The sequence below is a fragment of the Ciconia boyciana genome, chromosome 2 (genome assembly GCF_034638445.1).
Source record: "Ciconia boyciana chromosome 2, ASM3463844v1, whole genome shotgun sequence".
Lineage (NCBI taxonomy): Eukaryota > Metazoa > Chordata > Aves > Ciconiiformes > Ciconiidae > Ciconia > Ciconia boyciana.
Genome location: NC_132935.1, coordinates 111,683,539 through 111,696,865, shown reverse-complemented (window position 1 = coordinate 111,696,865; position 13,327 = coordinate 111,683,539). Strand labels below are relative to the sequence as shown.

Below are 13,327 nucleotides of genomic sequence, written 5' to 3'. Positions count from 1 at the left end.
ACTGTACTGTATCTTGATATATACAGTAACATTTGGTACGGCTGATTTCCAAGGGAAGCTTCGTGAAAAGGTGCCTTGTATTTTAAAAGAAGTAAAAAGTTAGTACTGAAAATTTAGTCAGAGTAGCAGGGGGATAGAGGTCATCTTCATCTTTCTCAATACTCTCCCTCCGCTGAAAGGCAAAACAGCATGACTGAAAAAGTTGTGCACCACCTGGTTTTTATATTAATATTACTTTTCATGCCGTCCTGTAGCTGTGAGCCTGCAGAGGTCTGCACAGCTCACTGACGCCTGAGGGCCGGCCCCTCCACGGAGGTTTGGCTCTGTTGCTCCACTGGGCTGAATCTGAAGTCAGCAGAGGCGACTACAGTGTCTTGCTGCCAGTGGATGCTGGGTTTCCGCTTCTCTTTCCTGGGAAACAATGAGATCCATGTGCAGGAGCGTAGAGGAGACTTTATTGCAAGCTGCTGGGTTACACTGATAGACAGTGCTATGGAGACAGTGATCCAGGTTTTTGGGGCTGGGGGGCAGAAGCTCCCCGAGCATTGCAGCCCTCTGACAAGCATTGTACAACCACGCTGGGCAAGTGAAGCTTGCTCCATCCTGCCACACTTGGCATTATTACAGGGCCAAGTATCTCTGTTCTTCAGGATTTAAGTTTTTGCCATATCCCTGTCTGGTTTGTTACTTGAGGTGACTCCCAGGATTGCAGAAAGGAATATTTTCCTGCATGTGATGTCTGTTATTGATTTTGGATGTTCTATAATCTTCCTTTCCCACCATTCCTGCTGCTCATACAAAAACGTTTATTGGGGGAGAACGGGGATCCAGTAAGAGGACAATTTGTTCCGTAAACTGTGGCACTAAGGACAGCTATGTTTTGCCCTAGCTGCCCACAGCAATAACCTGGCTCCCTTCCCCTGTGCTCCTGATGGGCTCTCCCACAGTACCTCCAATTTCCTTTGCACACACCCCAGAGCTGACCCCTGTGTATCCCCCTTTCCTTCCCCCATCTCTTCAGTGTCCTTGCATCCTTCCCAGTTGGGTGCGAGGCATCAGGTCCTGCAGGGCCCTCTGCTTGATGACTCGTGGATGCAGAAGGGCACATAGGAAAGTCTTTGGGAGCTGCTGTGGGTGTTCCTGCTGTAGAGGTGTGACCAGACTCTCCTCCTGCTCTCCTTCCATCCTCAGCTTTCTGGACATTTATGGGAACCCAATGTCTTTGCGAGTCCTACTTTCCCCCACCCCTGTCAAACATGGTTCAGACCAGCATATAGGTTCAAAACTGGGAGGAGAGGCAGGTAGGCAGAGAGCATAATCACTCAAGCTTATTACCCCGCAGAACTCAAGCTTGCAATGCTAAATTTGCAGAGTAACTGATGTTATGTTTGTGGGTAAGGGGTTAGGTTAACCATTAATGGGTGAATGGGGGTTCGTGTTCTTCCACCCGAGTTATTTTGCTCAGCTGCGCATGTTGTCTCTGCCTCTTACAGCCTGTTCTCAGATGATGGCAGGCAGCAGCACTGTGCAGAGCCCTTTCACCTTGGAAAGAACATGCAAGGCTGTACTAGGGTTCCCCTTGGCACCTTGCCAATTTTGTTTCTGCAAAGTTGGACACCTATGAAATTTCCATTACATCAATATAGTAGTTGTTGCAGCAAAACACAGATCATTCAGCAGTGTTACAGAATTTGTTTGCACTACTTTTTTTTTTCTTTCTTTCTTTTTTTTTTTTTTTGGTTGAAAAAATAAGCAAGCTGCATGGAAAGGGTGAACATATACCCAGGAAATAGTTTGCTGATAACATAGGAGCCTTCATGTCTGCTGGGTGGTGCCCTAAGTTTTCTTAACAAAGAAGTGAGTGTTAGTTCTTCAAATAAAAGTTACTTTTTGCACTCACGTAACTGAGGCTGAGAATTTCCAAGATGAAAAACTTGGGGTTTTATTTATTTTTCTTTTTTTTTTTTAAATGGGGCATAATTTGAGTGGGATCTCCTCTCCCTCCTGCAAACCCCTACCCCCCACATTGCCTTCCCCACCTTATGAGGATTACAGTATCCCAAAAACTCTTTAGCACTGTGAGCAAAGGAAACAGAAATGGCTTTGCATTATGAACTGAACAGAGATTAAGTTATTGGCGGCCTTGAAATAGCTCTTTCTCAACTTCCATTCCCATGAGGTTATCCACATAAAGTTGCTGTTTAGTACAGGGTCAACGTGATGAAATTTATTTGTTGAGTCTTTTCGGTGCCAAAGCTTTTGCCAACAATCTGATCTACCTGATAGTGGTACAATTTCAGAAATGTCCAGTCAGTAAAATAAATGCAGTGTCTGTGGAGTTTCAAAGACAGCAGTAATAAGTGGGATCAGAGCAAAGAAATCAAAACAAAATGCCTCTCCTTTTAATAAAATAAATACATATAATAATTACTTAGACCATTTGCAAGCTATGGAAAAGTAGACAATATTACTTTTTCGTTTCACATGCCGCCCCTGCCCCTAAGCATGTGGAGTCTTTTTTATACGGCTCCATCAGTGTACTGTACTGGATGTGGTTGTGTGAACCGCTATTAAAAAACTTAGCTGTTTGCTAGCCTTTTCAGATAAAAATTGATAGTGTCAGATTAAATTGCAGGGGGGAGGGTACAGGACCAAAGGGTTAAGACAGTGTGGACTGTGGATTTTGCACATAGTGTCTGTTTTGTTTCCTTTTGGTTTACTACATTTAAAGACTTCTCTGCCCAAACATTAGCTATACCAAAAAACCCACAGTACAGTATATCTACATAAATTATACATGAAATAAAGGCTTAGGAGATGAAGTCTTGCCATTTCAAGTACATATGTTGTAAAACTATATATGCTTTTACTTAGTCTCCAAACTGCGAGGGAGGGTTGTCTTTCATTTTATTTTTCAAAACCTTTAATTACCAACATCAAATGAAATGATGATAATCTCCTCTTTGTTTAGTCATCTGTGAAATGAATTTATGGCAATGGTTTCCTCTAAGTCAGTACCACATCAAAACTCTGGTGTGTATGGGAGTAGTGAGATTGTGTTAACTACAGGCAATTTGATTTCCCATTTTGCATTTTATAAGGAATATTTATACAGGTACAGGGATACCAGGAGAAGCTTTCCACTCATCAGCCTGCCTTTATTTTGCTGCAGACTAACATGAAACCTCAGGAATAGTCTACCATACACCTGCCCACCTCTGCAGCTTGCCAGGGATCACCTCGAGATGACTGAAAACCCCCTTTGCAGTAGCCTCACTGCTCTGACCTCTGCTGTCCTACTACTACTCTAAGGTAATGTGATTTGACCATCATGCTTTCTGCTTACATGCAAGTATTAGCCAAAACCATTTTTTAAAAAAAAGTCAACAAATTGCTCTCGTGTTCTCAGATTCATGAAATACAGCATTTGCAATGTAAAGGCCCATTTTCATTTGTTGTATTGCAAAATAAATGTCTGGCAGGAAGCGAAGTTAGCCATCTGTGGTTTCAAATCTCGACATGCCCAGTGTGGTACACTGGCCGATAACATTAAGACAGCTTCTTGGCCACCTCAGCTGGTCAGTGTGCTCTAACCTATAGGGAGGGAGTGTTTTACCTGTCAGTCCACCTCCTCACCAAGGGCTGCTTCTTCACGACTGCCTGTTGCAGTCAGGCTGCTGCAGCAATCCGGCAAGACAGAGCCACTGTCCTGCGGGAGTCTCACAGCAGTAGCAGGGAACATAATTGCATTTACTGAAGCTTAGGGTTACCCCTTACTTGGTTAGCATGGGTCCCACCTGGAAGGCAGGCCTTTCCCTTTTTTCTGAGGCCCTCTGGCTTTGGTTACAGGGGATTTTCTTACATTCGAAGGTCTCAGAATGGCTTTGGAGGCTTTTTGAGAAGGTGTTTGCTAAAGAAAATACAAAACACCTTCAACTGCCAGTACTTTATGCCTCACTTCTTAGAAACAGCAACTGTATGGCGGGACTTTCTTTAGGCTCAAGCAAGGTAGGCACTAGTTTAATGAAAGCAAACTCATGAAGGCAGCAAAATCACAGTGGTGATGAGTTGCTCCCTGTCCTTATTGAATGGCATAGGTCCATGTAAGAAAGCGAGCTGCCTGGCCTTGGTCTTGGGTGGCCGTGCATCCTGGCTGCTGGTGCATCCAGTCCTAGTCAGTGCCTTGAGATATTTCTGTCCTGATTCTTTCTTCAGCCTCGGGACGGCAAAATTTGGTGTTGCCTACATGGCTGAGAATCTTGCAGCTGCTCTTTTGTAAGGCTGCACATGTTCAGGCAGCAGATTTTGAAAATAAGGTGGAGAATGTAAGTGTGTCAAGTGCCTGCAAGGTGTACTGTAACTTTGTTTAAGACAGGTTAGGGTTCAGGGTGGGCCTCATAGTCACGGTTCATGCCAGGACTGTTTGTCATAATAGCAGTGCAAGGAACAAGTACAGTGTTGTCAGTATTATTTTAGGAATTTAATCAAGGGCCATATGCTGACTCAGTCACAAGTGGGTAATATGGATGTCTTTTCAGTTCTACTCTCACAGAAATTGTTCTCACTCCCTCTTTCTACCTATTTTAGCCTATATTCCTTTTTTATGCTATCCACTGTGCTCTGATTATATTCTAAATTATTTTTTTTCTCCTTCCATGATGTCTTGATTGTCCCATTTTTTGTAGGTTCTTTTGATTGCAATGAAAAACCAATAACACTTCATTCAAACTAGTGGTGTCAGAGGGTTTGAAAAATGTGCATGATGAATTAATTCACACATCCCTTATTCAAAGAAAGTGATGTCAAGTACCAAAATTTAAAAAAAAAAAAAAAAAAATCTAGATTTCAGGATATTTCAGGATTTCAGGTTTCTGTATTTTAACAGTTAACATCAGAGTAAGACAGCAATAAATTATTATAAAGCTTCTGTTAGTCTCAGAATGGACACTGGTAGTTCAAATACAAGTTGTCCAACCCTTCACTCCTTTGTCTTAATGAGAGACTGCTCAGTATTTTCTCCTAAAGCTTTATTTAACCTATTGTGTGTTAGGTTTCCTATGCCAAATCCTCTAGGCCTATTTTCATAATTTACATGATAAGATAAACAGTATTTGTCTGCTGAGGAAGGTTAAGTTAACTTCCACTTGCTTTATGTCTTATCTGTTGCTTCAAAAAAGATAGAGGCAGATTCAGCAGATTAATAATATCAGAAATTTATTTTTGTGGAATGCATATTGCTGGAGTTTTAAACATTAAATAGTCTCAAGTGAAGGCTATTGATTTTAACTGTTTAATTCTCTGACTTCTACTGTCTTTTTTGTAAAGGTCTCTGCAAATAGGTGCACGTTGCCCAGCATCCTGGGCTTGTGCTGAGCCAGTGATCCAGTGCACCGTAAGGTGAAGCATGTCTGACAGGTTAGAGGCTTCCCGGTGAGCACCCTTGCCCGCCCTGGGTGATGAAACCCAGGGAAACAGCAACAGACCTAAGGAGGCCCTGGGGAATATAGGGGAAAAGGTGATCTCTTCTGTAACTTGGATGTAGGCTTCAAGGACAGCCCAGGCACAAACAAGCTGGCACCGCGGGGCCAGGCACGCTTGGAGATTCACAGCCACCCCACCTGCAGAGGCAGGATTTCAGCGGCTGCTGCTTCCCAGACCTGCTCCAGCTTGTCAGATTCCTCCAAGGCCGACAGAAAGCAGCCACAGTCTCGCTACAGGGAACGGGGGTCCAGGCAGCACCAGTGTCACCTTACAGAGCTGGACAGAGAGGCCATGCCACATGCAGAATGAACCTCTGAGAGTCCAAAAGATGGGCTGAGGCTGGTGTCAGTCAGGTCGATCTTTGGTGAATTTGGTTGTGTTCGTATTCCATAGAGGAGGAAAGGCAGAGACAGTGTATATCACCAGATGGCTAAGCATTAGTGTTAAACAACAGCTATACAACTGGAGTATGTTTCTCAGTAGAGATATAAAGTCTGTGAAACTGCAGCCCTCCAGAAGGGAAGGTGCGAGGTGGAGGGTGATTTGTTATTTCATACTTCAGTGCACTTTGATGGGCAGCGAGCCAGTGTGGAGAACTGTGCCACTAATATGCAAAGTGCAATAAGCTGGAAAACCAGAGGCAGGTAACTCTTAACTGTATGTGCTTTCCCCCCCATGCTCAAGAACCTCCCCAGAAAGATATTACATTAAAAAAAGGCTTGTTGAATACTGCAAGTCCAGGTATTATGGTGTGGTGATGTTTCTCCTTGGAATGGGCTAAAGAGTTTTGTATCCAGTACAAAAGAAACACATTGAATTTTTTATTCATGGGACAGTATATACCACTGTTTGGATTTTTCCATCTTCATAAAACTGATAAGCAGAATTAGTTCAGGAGGATATTGTACACTTTTCCCATTGAAAGGTTTGACGTGAGTACTAGGGGGAAGAAAAAATTGGGCAATGGGACGGGATGAGAATTTGAAAACTAGAAAGTAACATGTTGGGTTATTCAAGTCAGAACTAAACAAATGATAGTTACCAACTCCAAGTACAGCAACGAAGGGCTAAATTTCATTAAAAACAAAAGAAACAAAAAAACCCCCATGCAGCTGTCTGTTGATAATTGATCATTTCAGGACTGCAGTTTCAAAATATTTAAGAGAGCTTTGCCCTTGTCCTGGCAAAAATCAGGTTTTTACTTTGTTAGTATATATCTCACACTGATTTATTGCATTGCAATTGCTGTAGCTTGGCATGTATGTAGCTGAAGGCCATGTTTAGAATGATAATGTTTAAATGTTTTTGGTTTAATTAATTTTGTGTTAAAATCATTTAGTGCTAGTTGGCCTGGATGCCTTTGCAAAGGACGACTTCATTTGTCCGTGTGATATTTCCTGGTAAAAGAATGGTTAGATAAATAAACAAAACAAAAAAAAAGCACCAAGCACCAGCCAAGTTTTCATACTGGCATTCCTTTCTAAATTCTCATCATCTTCAGACATCCCCTCAAGCCCTGCCATGGTACTGTTGATTTTGTATTATGAGAACAAGACAGGTGCCTGGAGGTGCTGCAGATACCATAGCTGGATTAAGGAAGCCTGCAAATTGCGGCAGCAATTTCCATTAAAGTTTTTTTAATTACCACATGGGTCATGCCAAGAAACTATTGCAAAATATGGATAGTTTGATTTGTTTCATGTCTCCACGGTGTGTTGTAAAATGGGATTCTGGCTCCCATTTTACAACTGGTTAGTAACTGTCACAGACAGACTAACCCAGGATGCTTGCAGTGCCAGTGGTATTCTGCTAGGCCAAGAAAAATGGCTGGTGGGCCCTTAAAACTGTCTCTTGTATTTTATTTTAGCAAATAGAGGGACTTTCTTCTCATTTTTCAATTTCCTTCTCCTGCAGAACCCCCTTTTCGGAATATTTACTATAGCAAGATGCAGCCAGCTTCTGAGGTGTCCCATGTTTCACTGCCTTGCTTTATAAGAAAAATATAATACATGACACTTTTAAGGGAAGGTAGTCTCCACCCTGAACCGAAGACTGAAGAAACATGCATATCAGCAGGGAGGCAGCTGAGATTTCCCAGAAACCAAACCCTGTGTATTGTCTCTTCCTCCAGTATATTGTAGTGGGCAAATACAGCTGGGAAGCTGAGGTATTTTTTAAATTGCATCTTTAAAACTTTTATTGTTCAAATCAGGACTTCATGGAGACATCTGCCTCTCTTACCATTAGATGAGTCATGGCTCTGTGTTGGGTTTTTTTTCAGTGTGAGAATTTTGATTTATCAAGATTTTTGACCCTGTGACAGAAAATTCGAAATACCAGGGATGTAAATTTAAGGGTTATGTTGTCAGGGTTTTGTCATTTAGCTTTAGGTTGGGTCCTGTTAAAAGGTTTTAAATGCTTCACATCTGCTGTGCCACAGCAGAGGAAAACAGAACCATGCCTGGAGTATAAAGTGCGGTTACGGTCAGAAAAGTGACTATGTGAAAATGGCATGTTCTTAGTCAACAGATCTGTTCCCTATGTGTATTACCACTTTCATATGCATGTTTCACTTGCGAGAGTAAGTCTGTCGTTACTTTTCAATCCTTTTGCCAGTGGAGCGCCAGCAGGGCTATGGGGAGCAAATGATACACTATCCTGTCTCTCACATCATAAACGGGGTCGTTAGTGAAATCCCAGTTGCAGAATCTTTGTTACTGGTGATGGTTAACCTTGCTTCCGTCTCCATTCTCCCCCACATGCCTAAAAAGAAACAAAACAAAACAAACCCCAGCCCAAAACCAAGCAGACGTACCATCTTTTTGGTTTCAAACTGAATAAATTTGATCTGGAAGTCATTGAGAAACAGTAAACATGAAACCTTACTGTGACATATTTACGGAGTGATATATTCAGAAGATGACCGCATTTAAATAAAATAAGTTCAAAGACCAGTAATCAAAACCAAATATGGTCAGTCCATCTTCCAAAAAAAAGGATAGCTGAAACTAGCGTTTCTTGGGTTGGATGGATACTGGTATATGAATGGTAGCGAACAGATTATAAACTGGTATAAGTGAGTATGAAGTGGAAAAATTAGCATTAGAAGAACAAAAACCTTACATGAAGAAAAAGCCTGAAGCAAAATTTATCTGTTGGCTTTCACTGTTCATGTTATTACTGTCCTAGTAAATCTAAGCAGAAAGCCTCTCCTCTTTTCTTCTCTTTGGGCTGCTTTAAGAGTTTGCAGCACAGTAGTGAACAAATCTTAGTGCCATAATTCAACCCTAGCGCTTTTCCATTGCTGCAAATGGCCAGCCTAGCTGAAGTTGCAAACTCATTTTTCATAAGGCATTTTTCTCATCTGCATACTTCTGAACTGCTCTGTCTCACTAGGCAGGGTGAGTGGGTACACATTTCTGCAATCCCAAAGGTAAGTAGATGTGCTCTGTTTTGGGCTGTCTGCAATTACCGATGTCAGGTAAGGATTTAGTCCCTTGCATTCTTGCAAACTGTGAGCTGTATCAGAGGTGATGTGTAGGAGGGTGGAAATTATATCTCTGGAACTTTCCGAGTGAATTTCCACATGTGGAAAGGCTGGAAGAAGCTGTAAATTGGAGAAACTTACATTCACTTAAGCCCTTTTAAACCTTCTTTTAAATCCATTTCTATATCCTATTAGGTGATAAAATTTGAAAGCCTCTTTTCTATGCTGACATGCTACTAGTTTATCAACTAGTGTATTTTGGAGTAGGTGGGGAAGGAGGAAGAGACTAACTAGCAATTTTGATTAATAACTTTCATCTTTATTGCTTTAGAAATTATTACTCTTCAGCTGCCATGTGTTCTTTCCTACAATATTTCACTTGCACTTGTTCTGTTTTCTTCCTGGGATGGGAGTCTCAGTGGAAAGTACTATGTCATGTAAATAATATACACATGACAGTCTATTATTTTGTATGGTTATTAATCCCTGTGGAGTTGAGAGCTTTCTGGTTTGCCTTAATGTAAAATCCATAAGCTTGTTCCCATAAAGAAAAAAGTGCACGTTTTTCAAACTTATATTTCATAAAGCTTAGAAAAGATCTTCCCTGAGGTTGCCTGAGAAATTTTAAGAATCTTAAAAACCTGCTGATAAACTTTGAGATGCAGATTAGGATTCAGACAGGCTTAACTTTTTAGCCCTGTGTACAGTACTCACAGATATTTAAGAAATACTTAAAACCCTGCTGTTTCTAAGTTTGGTTTGTGTTAATAAAGGCTTGAAGAAATCAGTTTTAATTGGAGAGAGCCCCAAAACAATTATCCCTCTCAGGAACAGGGAAATATCAAGGTAGGGAATTGGAATCAAGCCATCATGGAGTACAAAAGAGGTGTTCCCAAGGCCTCATATCTGTACATAAGTAATGCCTAATTCCCGCCTCCGTTACCATGTATCCTTACTAAATTCTTCACAAACCTGCTAAGTTAGAAATGTGTGTGTGTGTGTACAGTCAGAGTTTATCTGGACTTGGGATTTTCCTGAGAAGAGGTCTAAGTCACACCTGTTTTACTGTACAAGCACAAAATCAGATTTTCAAAGCATTGTAATTAGGCAAAATCAAAATAAAATGGTACTGATGAAAGCACTATGCTGGGGACTGTTTCCACCCCAGGTTTCTACTTTCTAGCTGCTTCTAGAAAATCTTGCCATTCTAAAATGGAAAACAGCCTTTTTTCTTTTTCCTAAGGTTGAATTTTCCTCTTCCCCCTGTACTACTTCTCCTTTTATTTTTACAATGGCTGAACTGTTCAGGCTAAAAAAAAATCTTAAAAGTAATCACCTGCAGCCAGAGGTTCAGAAAATATAATCCTAAATAATAGCTGTCTGAGAAATCTATCACTGACTGAAAGCAAGAGCTATGCTATTGACTACTGTTATCATTCTTGAAGCAGTTCCCTTTTCTGTAGGATCTATACTTTAAGAATCATAAAGTTTGTAACAACCAGTATTAGATAAGCTTGACAATATCTCCCTGAAAGAAATAACTCAGGAGAAGTAAAATGAGAAGCCTTTAAAGCTGAAAACTCAACAACCCACTTAATGGTCACAAAAAACCAAAATGACTTGCTTAAGGTTAAACAGGGAGAGCCAGTAAATATGCAAGGTGTGCAATATTTTTACTTCAAATACATATGATCTCCCATAACCTCTTAATAATTCTTTTGCAAGCAAATAGGTGATTGTCGGGAGGCCTGGATTGCCCTCTGTCTCTCCTGTCCCATGCAGCCCCAAGCCCTACATTCCCGGCAGCTAGGGAGGAGCGGGCAAGGTGGTGCAAAGCCTGGGGTGGTCCCTATGGAGCTCAGCAGCCTCATTCCGTTAACCCCAAAGAAGCAGTTAATTTAGACAGTGAAAAGCATCAGAGACTCACAACAACTCTTCTGTCCCCCCGCAAGCTATCCCTGAGGCCGTGTTCTCCCGTGGCCGACACACAGGTAAACCATCTCAGGGCTATTGTAGCATCAGGACTTGACAGACTGCCCTGAACACATTTAGCAATCTCTTCAATACCACATCTACACCATGCTGAATCCAACTCAAGAAAATAAGCTGGAAAGCTGAGCACCAAACACATTGTCAAGACTGCAGAACCAGGGGACAAACACTAGAGTGCAAGATGCGTCCCAGAAATAACAGTGGGAAAGCCGTGTCCAAGCTGCTGGCAGTGGTCTTTTTAAACACTGCACTTTGCATCCCTGAGTTTCACAAAGATCACACAGTAACCAACACCACAGTAAATCTTAAAGACCAAATAAATGTGTGGTTTACCTCCCAAGGTCTCTCCCCTAGTCTTATTATCACCAACAATGGGGCCAGTGTTATAAAAACAGTCAATGTTGGCTAAGCCACTTGAATGCCATTAAAAAAAATGTCTCCCTCCCCGGATTACAACCTAAAAGGTTTGGAGGATTTGACAATGTATTTATTTTTATTAAAATTGTAGTAAAGTTATAAATGGCCCTTACGGTAGCAGTAGCTCCTATGTGATAACGTGTAAGCCATTAGCTGTGAACACACAAAAAGAAAATTAAAAAAACTTTTAGAAGTGTATGTACTGTTCTTGTCAATCAGGCTTTTAAATGGTTTTTATTTTTTTGCTTTCACACTTTAACCTCTCTGATGAGGAGGAAGATGGTGTTGAAAATACTGGTGTAACACCTGCTCTGATATAAGTGTACATGCCCTGCCCATGGGCACGTATTCACATTTCTATTGGCAGAAACAGTATGAATTCTGCTCTGACCTTCTGGAATTTTGCAATTTTCTTCTTAACGGCAGCATGAGATCTTCAGGAAAGCCCTGCTGGGGAATATTTTTCCCTGTTCTTCCCTGCTTTTTCTACTTCTGACACCATCTGGTAAATTGGATTTTGGTATTTTTGCGTAGCCACTTCTCTCATACTCTCGCTTTGTACTCCAACGTTCCCGTACTCAGTGCTCTCCAATGCTCATGCAAGCAGACTGGAATTATTCTTTTTTATTGGGTTACTAAGTACACCACTGAGGATGTTTACCAAGGAACAAAAGCCTGACATGAACCTGAGAGATGAATAGACAACTGGTCCCAGATTAAGAGAACCTGGAGGGGTTTATATTCCAGAATTTAATCTCTGGTGAACAATGCATTTGAGCTTTAATTGATTCCTGCACAGTGTCTTTGACTGATGAAAGGGACACTTCCCAAACAAAAGCAGCCATCAAAAGTTTCACATAAGTGTGCGCAAATGGCCTTGGAACGATTGCAGTGAGACTTCAGATCCTGCCCCAGTTCCATGTTGAACTCCAATTAACTGTTTTACTAAATCCCATATCTCATGATAATCATGACATCAGTAAGCTACACCCTGATTAATATTCCTTACCTCAAACTGTATCTGAAACAGGTTTTGAGTAATACAGGGAAAAAGTCCAGTCTCATTCTCAAGTAATATTGAAATCCTTTATTAGTGAGTTAAAACAAATTCATGGAAAGCTAGCTTTTAGGGTTGCAGTGGCTACCTTCTTATTGAACTGGATAGAAAGGAAGTACCTTTTATTAATGCTTAATTTTTTTTAAAATGAAAGACAAAGGCTTAATAAATGTGTTTCACATCTGATGTGTTATAGCTAGGTATCCGTAAGACTGTGGTCTGAGTAACATGTATTACAGCATCTTCTGATCCACCCCCTCACTGGTTTAGAGTTCTAATTTTTATTTTAATTTGCTTATCCTTGTAAGTAGACAAGAATTAAGTAATTAGTCTGTCTGTACCTGTCAGTCTTCAGATCTCTCTGCTTCCTGCTCTCCCCCATTCTTCACCCATCCTGCCACACTTTTTGTCATTTAACTCTTGGTCATGTCCAGCCAGGCTTGGCAAGGAAATAGACATCTCAAAGATGGGGCCATCTGTGCAGATTTCTGAGCGTGATCAGCTGAGCTGGGTAGCAAGCCCTGAAGGAAGGCACAGTGAGGATGAAGCAAGAGGAGCACGTGTTGTCCCCTCTGTCTGGCAAGGCTTTCAGGCCCTGGTACCACTCTGGACAAGTGGCAGGACATGTCATTTCTGATGGATAAGAGACATCACCTAGGGTGTCAGCGACGAAATGGGAGGGAAGTGGGTTAATGCAAGGGGAAAATCTTCAGGGGACAACGGGACACATCTGTAGGACGCAGGTTTCATTAGTTCAGCTGTACGAGAATGACTTTAAAGTATCTATCAAATTGACATGGGTCCTAAGTACTTCTAAGAACTCTTTTTCCCCAAGATATTCAGTTGCTGGTTTTGTCTTTGTGCACAGATATCTTTCTTTTAATTAATTTTCC

At 41.4% G+C, this 13,327-nt stretch overlaps 1 long non-coding RNA gene across 4 annotated transcripts in view; it reads left to right on the top strand.

Annotated features, from left to right (window-relative positions):
* Positions 1 to 13,327, top strand: part of LOC140648105 (uncharacterized) — a 287,285-nt gene that overhangs the window by 102,179 nt on the left and 171,779 nt on the right. For all 4 annotated transcript variants that reach the window (XR_012041114.1, XR_012041112.1, XR_012041113.1 and 1 more), the window contains one exon: positions 3,173 to 3,312. This is a non-coding gene — a long non-coding RNA (uncharacterized lncRNA). The remainder of the gene's footprint in view (positions 1 to 3,172; positions 3,313 to 13,327) is intronic.